The following is a 10,232-nucleotide window of genomic DNA, read 5'->3' as shown; positions in this document are numbered from 1 at the left end:
GCGAAATCCCCCCGTTTTTATTGCATCCGATGCTCTGCTTTCATTAGCGCGGCTGCGGCTAAATTAATCCCGCTCCTTTATGGGCAGCCGAGCCTTATTTAATTTTCTGAGATGCAGATGCGCGGCGAGGGGGGGGGGTGTCTCTGCCGGTTGGTCCAGAGGCGGAGGACGGGGAGGAGGAGGCGGCCACGATCCGGGAGCTCCTCGCCGCCGCCGCCGCCTCCGTCCTCCTCGCATCCCGACCGGGCGCCGCCTCCGATCGCTTTCCCGGCTGCAGCCGTAATTACAGGGAGCGCCGCGCCCTCGCTTCTCTTTAATTAGGAGCCGTCGAGGGGGGCTCGCCTTTAATCAGCAGCTCAGTGTGACTTCGCCAAACCATCCTTCGGCTGCCTCCGCAAAGGAGAACCCACAGCCCGGATCCTGACACAAACACGCACCGGCAGCGGGGAGGGGGCGGCAGGAAACGGCACGTAGTATTGTATACAGGGAAATGGATGGAGCGGAGGAGTCCCGGACTCCTGGGTTCCTCTCCCAGTTCTGAGACGGAGGGGCTGGCCCTGGGCCCAGTTTGTTGCTTTGGTTTCTGGGAGCAGCTCCGGAGGGCCCGGTCCCCTGTCTGCCTCTGGGGCCTCCGCCCCCCCCCCATCTGCTGGAGACCACAGGAGGGGGGAAGGCTTTTGAGCTGGGATCCACAGAGGCGTCTGGTTGGCCCCCGAGAGAAGATTAGATGGGCCGCTGGCCTCATCCAGCAGCCGGGCTCTTCTTAGGTGCTGATGGAACCTCCAGCTGCAGAGGCAGTCTATCCCCATTCCTGGGTTCTCACCACTGAGGGAAGAGGATGCCCTTGCTGGATCAGAGGAGTCCCCTTGGGCCTGATCCAGCTGCAGGTTCTTCTGAGCAGCGCAAGAGAAGCAAACAATTCACCAGCCTAACTTCCGGGGGCAAATTATCCTTTCTGATACTGAGCACCCCCTAATCTGTGCTGAGGGACCCACTTCTCCCCCCCCCCCGAGGCCCACTGGCGGTTTCCTGCTGGGGTCCAATTTGCAGCCGTTGATCCTAACCCCACCCCCACCCCACTGCTCCCCCCTTGAAAAGAGCTCCCAAGGTGCCCCCTGGCCTGCTGGGCCCCTGGCGGGCCCTGGACGAGGAGGGGCTCTGTCTGGGGGACGATGCCTCCCCCCACCATCGCAGGAAGCGACAGCGCCTCCACTGGGAGAGCTGCGCCCCCCCCGGCTGCCTCCTCTAATGTCCCCCTAGGCAGCACTCGGGATAATTATCTTCCCCTACAAATAAGTTGTAAATGAGATGAACAGAGTAGCTTTTAATTATGTCAATTAAAATGCAGCCCATTATGGTGCCTGAAACGCAAGCCAGGATGGCTTCGCACGGCTGCCGTCAGGAAGGGGGCGCCTCAGGAGGGGGCGCCCCTCTCTGCCCACCAGAGGGGCCCCCAGAGCCCAGCAGGCTGTCTCTAAGGGCCCTTGGGGGCTAGGGGAAGGGGAGCCCCCTTGCTTGCAGCGGGGCTTATTCCCAAGGAAGTGCAGGAATGGCCCCCACCCTCTCTTCCTCCTCCTCCTCCTCCTGTGGGGCCTCAGTATCCCTGCCATGGAGATGATGCTCTGAGCTGCAGCCTGAGGGCCCCCTGGCTCTCCTTTAGCCCTGGTTCCCACATGGAAGGTGGCGCAAGCTTGTTTTCTCCAGCTATGGAGGGCGGAACTCGAACCCATGGCCTCAAGTTACAAGGAAGCAGATTGGGACTGCAGGAAGGACTTTCTGAGGGTAAGAGGCTGTTCAAAAGTGGTGGCAGACTCTCCTTCCTTGGAGGTTTTTAAGCCCAGATGGCCCTCTGTCATGGACCCTTTAGCTGAGATCACTAGATGACCCTGGGGGACCCTTCCAATTCTACTTCTCTGATTCTATTTTTGACAGACTGTGACACTTTGGGCTCCAGCCTTCTCACCCCGACCCCATCACCTGCCAGGAGATTTTTGGCCTCCCAAGAATTTATTAATATAAAATCAACTGCTCTGAATTATTCACCAGGCATCCATTAAAGATGCATGAGTGTTACCTGAGTGTAAACCGCCATCCCATCGCTGCAGTGCATGAGGAACGTGACAAAGCCACTCTCAGGTCATGGGGAGGGGGCTGGGCTGGCCGGAGGGCTGAGAGGGGGGTAGCCCTGGGCTGAGGAGGGTCCTTGCAGGTGTTTTATATATATTTTTTTTTTTTGAGGGAGATGACAGGGTGGGGTGGGTCTCAGTCACCTTGCCCCTCTGGCAAGGCTTGGGAGGAGGGTCTCTGGAGCTCCTTGCCCACAAAATGGGGGGAGCCAAAGAAAAACACACCCCCCACAGCTGCCAAGGTGCAGAGGCCAAGTTGAAAAGCCTCAGTGACTTGATCCACAGGAAGATGGACGTCCAGGGACAAAAGGACCTTTAGCCAAGACACATGTGCCGTGTATTTCATTGGAAAAGGTCAATCACTTCTCCTACCTGGGCAGTTATCTTTCCACAAGGGCCGACACTGATGCCAAAATCCAGCATCACCTGAGCTCTCGGAGTTTGGCTTTCTCCCGACTGAAGTGCAGAGTGTTTGAGGACCGGGACATTCGCAGGGAAACCAGAATGCTTATTTACAAAGCTATTGTACTACCAACCTTGCTGTATGCTTGTGAAACATGGACCACTTTTAAACGCCATCTCAAACTCCTTGAAAGATTCCATCAACAGGGTCTCCAAAATATTTTACATATCACTTGCGAAGGCAGGCAAACTAATACCAGTGTACTGGAAGAAGCGAAGATCACCAGTGTCAAAGCAATGATTCTTCAACATCAACTTCGCTGGACTGGCCATGTTGTGCGGGTGCCTGATTATCATCTTCCAAAGCTACTCCTCTATTCTGAACTTAAAAATGGAAAGCGTAATGCTGGTGGTCAACAAAAGAGGTTTAAAGATGCTCTCAAGGCTAATCTAAGAAAAAATTAAGTTTAAACAACGACAAGTGGGAAACACTGGCCTGTGAGCGCTCCAGTTGGAGAACAGCTTTGACCAAAGGTGTCCTGGGCTTTGAAGACACTCGAACTTAGAACACAAGGGAGAAATGTGCTAAGAGGAAGGCAGGCTTGGTGAATCCACACTGATAAGCTCCCACCTGGAAACCAATGTCCCCACTGTGGAAGGACGTGTGGGTCCAGAACTGGCCTCCACAGTCAATTATGGACTCACTGTTAAGGCCGTGTTCATGGAAGACAATCTTGCTCAGCTACGAGGGATCGCCCAAGAAGGAGGATTTCATGGAGGGAAGCAGATGAGGCTGAAGGGGGCTCTGGGTGAAGCTGTGATTGAGCCACACTTTCCCGGGAGAGTGGCCTCTGAGAAGCACCAAAGGATTTTGCAGCACTCGTGGGCTCCCAGCAAAGCAGAACCTTGGAAGGGCCAGGGTGGAAAGAAGAAGGGACTTCTCCCTGCCGTGCAGAGTTAACCTGTGGAACTGCCTCCCACAGGAGGCAGCAATGGCCACCAGCGGAAATGGCTTTAGGGGAGGATTTCAGAAATCCAGGCTGCAGCAAAAGCGCAAGGCAACGTCTACTTTTGGTTTGGCCACAAGGCTTCCAGCTGAGCCCTTTCTTTGGCTCTGACTTGCAGCTCCACGCAGCAGCGAGATTTAAGTATTTGCATCATCATCTGGGTCCCAGGAGAGTCTCTGCTGCACAGCCCGCCTGCTCCTGCAGCCTCCTCTGCCCGCCCCCCACGCCCCCGGGTTGGCATTGCTGGGGCTGGTTGCCCAAGACTCTCCTGAAGGAGAAGAGGGTGAGGAAACCCCCCACCCTCCAGTTCCACAGCTCTCCGCTCGCTCCGCTGGGCCAGGGTGAAGGAGATAATACTATCTCCTTCTCCTCCTCCCTGGGTGTCCTTCCTTTGCCACCCGGCCTTGGCACCCGGCCCAGCCCTCCCTCCCTCCCCAGAGGTCTCAAGCATGCAGAGCGCCAGCCTGGCCCATAAACAGCACCAACCGGGGAAGGTGCATTATGCCACATTTATGGGCTGGCCATAAAGCGTGAGCACTCCCTTCTTACGAGGTGGGACTTCTGCCTCCACTCTTAATGGCAGGTGAGCTGAGGGGCTTTGACTGCTGTGATTAAGTCTCAGGGGGGGGGGTGGAAAGGGGGGGACCTCCTTCCGTGGCTCTGATGGCTTCTCTCAAGAGCACCAGTCGGGCAGAGGGGAAGCAAAAGGGCAAGAAGCAAGGCAGACTTGAGTGGCCACGCTTGGCTCCTTGGGGTGCAGAGATTCATTGGGGCTACAGAGGGGTCTGGGTTTGGGGATCTGCAAGTCCTCCTGTATTTTTATCTTGTGAGCTGCCCTGAGACCTTTGGACGAAGGGCAGCACATAATAATAATAATAATAATAATAATAATAATAATAATAATAATAAATAACCACCCCACTCATCTATGTTTAAAATTTAATACACACTGCATTTTTTGCTCTATTAGACGCACCAGACCACAAGAAGCACCTAGTTTTTGGAGGAGGAAAACAGGAAAAAAAATATTCTGAATCTCAGAAGCCAGAACAGCAAGAGGGATAGCTGTGCAGCAAAAGTAGCGATCCCTCTTGCTGTTCTGGCTTCTGGGATAGCTGCACAGCCTGCATTCGCTCCATAAGATGCACACACATTTCCCCTTACTTTTTAGGAGGGAAAAAGTAAGCCTTATAGAGCAAAAAATACGGTAAGTAAACTTTGAAGCGTAACCTCAGACAGCATGGCCTACACTGCAGGGTTGTTGGGGGGGGGAGAAAAAGGCGAGAAGAGCCTGCTGTTTGGGGCCAAAGGGGGCCTGTCCAGTCCGGGGCCCTGTTCTCCCAGTGGCCACCCAGAGGCTCCGCTGGGGATCCCACAGGACTCTTTGCAGCGGTGATTCCCCAAAACTGGCAGCCAGAGGCAGAAGAGTGACTAGTGGGGTGCCACAGGGTTCTGTCTTGGGCCCGGTCTTATTCAACATCTTTATCAACGACTTGGATGATGGACTCAAGGGCATCCTGATCAAATTTGCAGATGACACCAAACTGGGAGGGGTGGCTAACACCCCAGAGGACAGGATCACACTTCAAAACGACCTTGACAGATTAGAGAACTGGGCCAAAACAAACAAGATGAATTTTAACAGGGAGAAATGTAAAGTATTGCACTTGGGCAAAAATAATGAGAGGCACAAATACAAGATGGGTGACACCTGGCTTGAGAGCAGTACATGTGAAAAGGATCTAGGAGTCTTGGTTGACTACAAACTTGACATGAGCCAACAGTGTGACGCGGCAGCTAAAAAAGCCAATGCAATTCTGGGCTGCATCAATAGGAGTATAGCATCTAGATCAAGGGAAGTAATAGTGCCACTGTATTCTGCTCTGGTCAGACCTCACCTGGAGTACTGTGTCCAGTTCTGGGCACCACAGTTCAAGAAGGACACTGACAAACTGGAACGTGTCCAGAGGAGGGCAACCAAAAATGGTCAAAGGCCTGGAAACGATGCCTTATGAGGAACGGCTAAGGGAGCTGGGCATGTTTGGCCTGGAGAAGAGGAGGTTAAGGGGTGATATGATAGCCATGTTCAAATATATAAAAGGATGTCACATAGAGGAGGGAGAAAGGTTGTTTTCTGCTGCTCCAGAGAAGCGGACACGGAGCAATGGTTCCAAACTACAAGAAAAAAGATTCCACCTAAACATTAGGAAGAACTTCCTGACAGTAAGAGCTGTTTGACAGTGGAATTTGCTGCCCAGGAGTGTGGTGGAGTCTCCTTCTTTGGAGGTCTTTAAGCAGAGGCTTGACAACCATATGTCAGGAGTGCTCTGATGGTGTTTCCTGCTTGGCAGGGGGTTGGACTCGGTGGCCCTTGTGGTCTCTTCCAACTCTTCTAGGATTCTATGATTCTAGGCTGCGGAGACCATGGGGACGGGCAGCCATTGGCAGAAGGATGGAGGAGAAGGCTTGTTCCACCCACTGCCACTGCAAACCTTTGGGGAACAGGAACGCAAGAGCCTAAGGAGAGCCCTACTCCTGGATCAGGCCAGGAAAGCATCTAGTCCAGCCTCCCGTCCTCACGGGGGACAACCAGATGCCTCTTTTCCAGAACCTGGGAGCAGAATTCGCACCCAAGAGCAGCCCTGTCCCTTTCTGTGGTTTCTAGCAACTGGCATTCAGAAGCATGGCTACTGGCCATCGATAGTCCTCTTCTCCTTGGTGGCCTCCTGTGGCAGGGAGTTCCACGGTTTAAGCCAATGGCAACCCTCACTCCAGCCCCAGAGAGAATCCATGCGCCCTGGCACCCATGCCCACCCCATGGCACCTCCCCCCCCCCACGTGCCCCCTTGCTCCTCTTTTGGCTGCAGAACCAGGGACCAGTCCCTGCCTGCTTCCTGCCCCACTGATTCCTCTGCCGCGGCAGAGCTCTCCCTGCCGAAGATTTAACCCGGCTCATGTTTAAACCCGTCAGCAGCGGCACGGCTGGGCCCTGAGTTATGCGTCTGCCCTTAATCTCGCCCGCAATCCATTATGTTTTATGGGTCCTCCTGGCGCAGAGGGAGGGAGAGAGGGAGCCTCCCCAGGAACAAGCAGCTTCCTTTGGGGGGGATGAGGGAGCTGGCTTGATCAGGTCCAAAGCGACCCTCTAGCCCATTATGGGGAAACCACAAGCAGGATCCGACCGCAAGAGCAACACTCTCTCCTCCAGCCACTGGGATTCAGAAGCACCGACTGCCTCGGTGGCCAGGAGCCACGGAGAGCTCTCTGCTCCTCCATAATTTGCCCAGTTGTCTGTCAAATCCATCAGAGAGGACGGCCAGCCCTGCCTCCATTCATCAGACACGCTAAAGGAGCCTAATTGGCAGCCAGGCTCTTCGTGTGGATTCCTATGGAAAGACACCAGTGGATAATGTACTAAGGAAGGACAATGGTCTGGAGTCATAATGCTCTCGCTCCCTCCTCTCTCCTATGCCATTAATTTGATTTTGAATTGATTTTAGAATGAATTGATTTTAGAATGCTGTGTTACTTTTATTGTTGTTAGCCACTCTGAGCCCAGCTTCGGCTGGGGAGGGCGGGATATACTGTATTTTTCGCTCTATAACACGCACCTGACCATAGCACGCACGTAGTTTTTAGAGGAGGAAAATCCGTAGGCATGCCACCCATAGGCATTCTCTCCATAACACGCACAGACATTTCCCCTTACTTTTTAGGAGGAAATAAGTGAGTGTTATGGTGCAAAAAATACGGTATATAAACAAACAAACAAACAAACAAACATTTCCTTTCTTGCTTTGATTCACAGCTTGGAGTCCTGGATGCTTGAGCCGAGATTCCTGCATTGCAAGGGGGTTGGACTAAATGACCCTCAGGGTCCCTGAAGCCTTCTTTTTTGGCGATCCCTCGTAGCTGAATAAGAATGTCTTCCACGAACACGGTTTTAACAGTGAGTCTGTAAGCAACTCTGTAGGCCAATTCCCGATCCACACGTCCTTCCACAGTGGGGACATTGGTTTCCGGGCGGGAGTTGATCCCGGTGTGGATTTGCCAAGCCTGCCTTCCTCTTAGCACACTTCTCCCTTGCGTCCTGAGTTCGAGTGTCTTCAAAACCCAGGACACCTTTGGTCAAGGCTGTTCTCCAACTGAAGTGCTCACAGGCCACTGTTTCCCAATTGTTGGTGTTTATACTACATTTTTAAAGATTTGCCTTGAGAGAGTCTTTGAACCTCTTTTGTTGACCACCAGCATTAATCTTTCCATTTTTAAGTTCAGAATACAGTGGACACTCGGGTTGCAAACGTGATCCGTGTGGGAGGCACATTTGCAGCCATCAGCATTCGCAACCCCCGGTGCCACGTCTGCACACACAATGCATGATTCCGCATGCGCGAGCGCTGAAACCTGGAAGTAACGCATTCCAGGTTCGGCACGGTGCGAAAAGGTGCAACCTGGAGCATGTATAACCCAAGGTATGACTGTAGTTGCTTTGGAAGACGATCATCAGGCATCTGCACATGGCCAGTCCAACGAAGCTGATGTGGTAGAATCATTGCTTCAGCACTGGTGATCTTTGCTTCTGCCAGTACACTGGTATTAGTTCGCCCATCTTCCCAAGTGATGTGTAAAAAATTTTTGGAGACACCTCCCTGAATCCACAGCGCTCCTCCAGGGCCAATTTTGTATCTCAGCTTTCCGGTGATGCTCAAAGTTTGGAGAGAGATTTGGGGGGGTTGCTTTGCTTTAGCAGTGCAGCAGCGCCACCTCCAGGACCAAAGTGGATTTGCAGTGCATGTCAGCAACGGAGGAATTCAGCAAAAGTTTCCAGGCACCGAAAATATTTCCCGGTGGGGCTCTGGAAGAAACGCTGAAATGGACAGAGTTTCTTTCCGCTGAACGGGTCAGTGGGGGCGGGGGGAGCGCATTGCAATCTGGCAAACGGAGAGACGCTCAAGGGGGGGCTCCTTCCCTGCATGCAAGATCACATTCTGACATGCTCTGCTCCCACCAAGATCCCACCCTCCATTGAGGAATGGCTTCAGTTGTGGCTGCAAGAGAGGCAAGGGCCCCAGAGAAACTCAAAGAAAGGCCATTTCAAAAAGTATGGAACTCCCTCCCACTGGAGGCAGTGTTGCAGGAATTTATGTATAGGTGGGGGGGGGGTGCCTCTCCAGCAGATATCATGCACATGCAGCCCACTACCAAAACCAGCACAATCACTTTTGTGACTTTTGTGATTTGTCCCCACAAAACACTTCATCAGTTTCTTCCTATCTATTCAAAGGGCCTTTGCTGCACGATACCAAATGTAAGAATTCACTGATCAATGTATGTACTGGCTCACAGGGAAAACTTCAGAAATTCATATAGACATGTGAGTTCAGCTACTCAGCAGCCCCTCTGCCTGAGGGATAATTCTTGGCATCCTGATACCTGAGTGCCAGACAGGTAGCCATTCCAGAAATACCAAACCCAGATGAAGACAAAAGGGTGTGATTAACTTGGCTGGGAAACAGGGAAATGTAAATGTCTCTCTTGTTCCACTTGATGGGTGTTTGGTGGAGGGCAAGGAGAACCATGGGGCAGGGTCCAGGATGCTCAGATTCTGGCCGCCAGAACTCCCCTTTCATGATATAACCATGATGTACGAGTGATGTAGTTTGTGGGGTACAACATGGGGATTAGCAGCTAATAAAAGTTTGGGTTCTCTTTTGTTGGGGGCTTCCATCTTGTTCCACCCGGTGGCAGGTGGGAGTCCTGTCGCGACAGTCTTCAATCAAGACCAAGCCGACTGGCTGCTGTTTTGCTCTGGGATTCCTGGCTGGGGTCCTTGTTTTTTGTCCAAGGGAGCCCTCAGATTTCTCCGCTAACAGCAGGGACGGCCCCAAACCTGGGTGGCTTTAGAAGAGGCCTGGAGAAATCCATACAGGAGGGAATTCATGCTATGGGGAGCTACCGGCCACGATGGCTCGGCTCTGCACTCCACAGGGGAGACGCAGCAATGCTTCTGAGTGCCAGGAGGGGAGAGTGTATCTCTTGTGCTCGCATCCGGCTTGCTGGTTTCTCACAGGCAACCGTTCAGCCGCTGTAGGAACAGGATCCCAGGCTAGATGGTGTTACGGAATTTATGTAGACATCACACACACCAAACGCAACACAATCACTCCTGCAAATGTTCCCACAAAACACTTCATCACACAGTTTTCTCCTATCTCTATTCAAAGGGCCTCTGCTGCACATTAACAAATGCAACAATTTACTGATAAATGTATCTATGTACTTTCTCACTGGGAAAACCTTAGAAAGCCATATAAAATCGCTCCAGTAATGGATCTGCGCCGTTCCAACTTTGTTCTGTTCAGGGAAGGAATGGCTCCCAAGGGGGGAGCCTGGGATGTGGGCAGCCATAATCCCCCAAACCTGAGACCCGGAACTCAGCAGTGCCAGACAGGCAGCCACCCCACAGACAACAGCAGACCGTCCAGGAACGGATTAGGTCCTCGGTCAGGACAAAGGAGTGTGGTTACCTTGACCAGGAAAAACAGGAACTTGTAGATATTTCTTCTGCATCACTTGATGGGTGTGAGGTGGTGGGAAGGGAGAGTTGGGGGCAAACCTGCCAGAAAACCCCTCCCTCTTTGTGACCTACGTGTGATGTGTCTGTGATGTACGCATGATGCTTCAAAGGTGTTCACAA

Source organism: Podarcis cretensis (assembly GCF_951804945.1).
Source record: "Podarcis cretensis genome assembly, chromosome: 8".
NCBI lineage: Eukaryota > Metazoa > Chordata > Lepidosauria > Squamata > Lacertidae > Podarcis > Podarcis cretensis.
The sequence above is the reverse complement of the archived record's forward strand: the minus strand, read 5'-3'. Positions refer to the sequence as shown.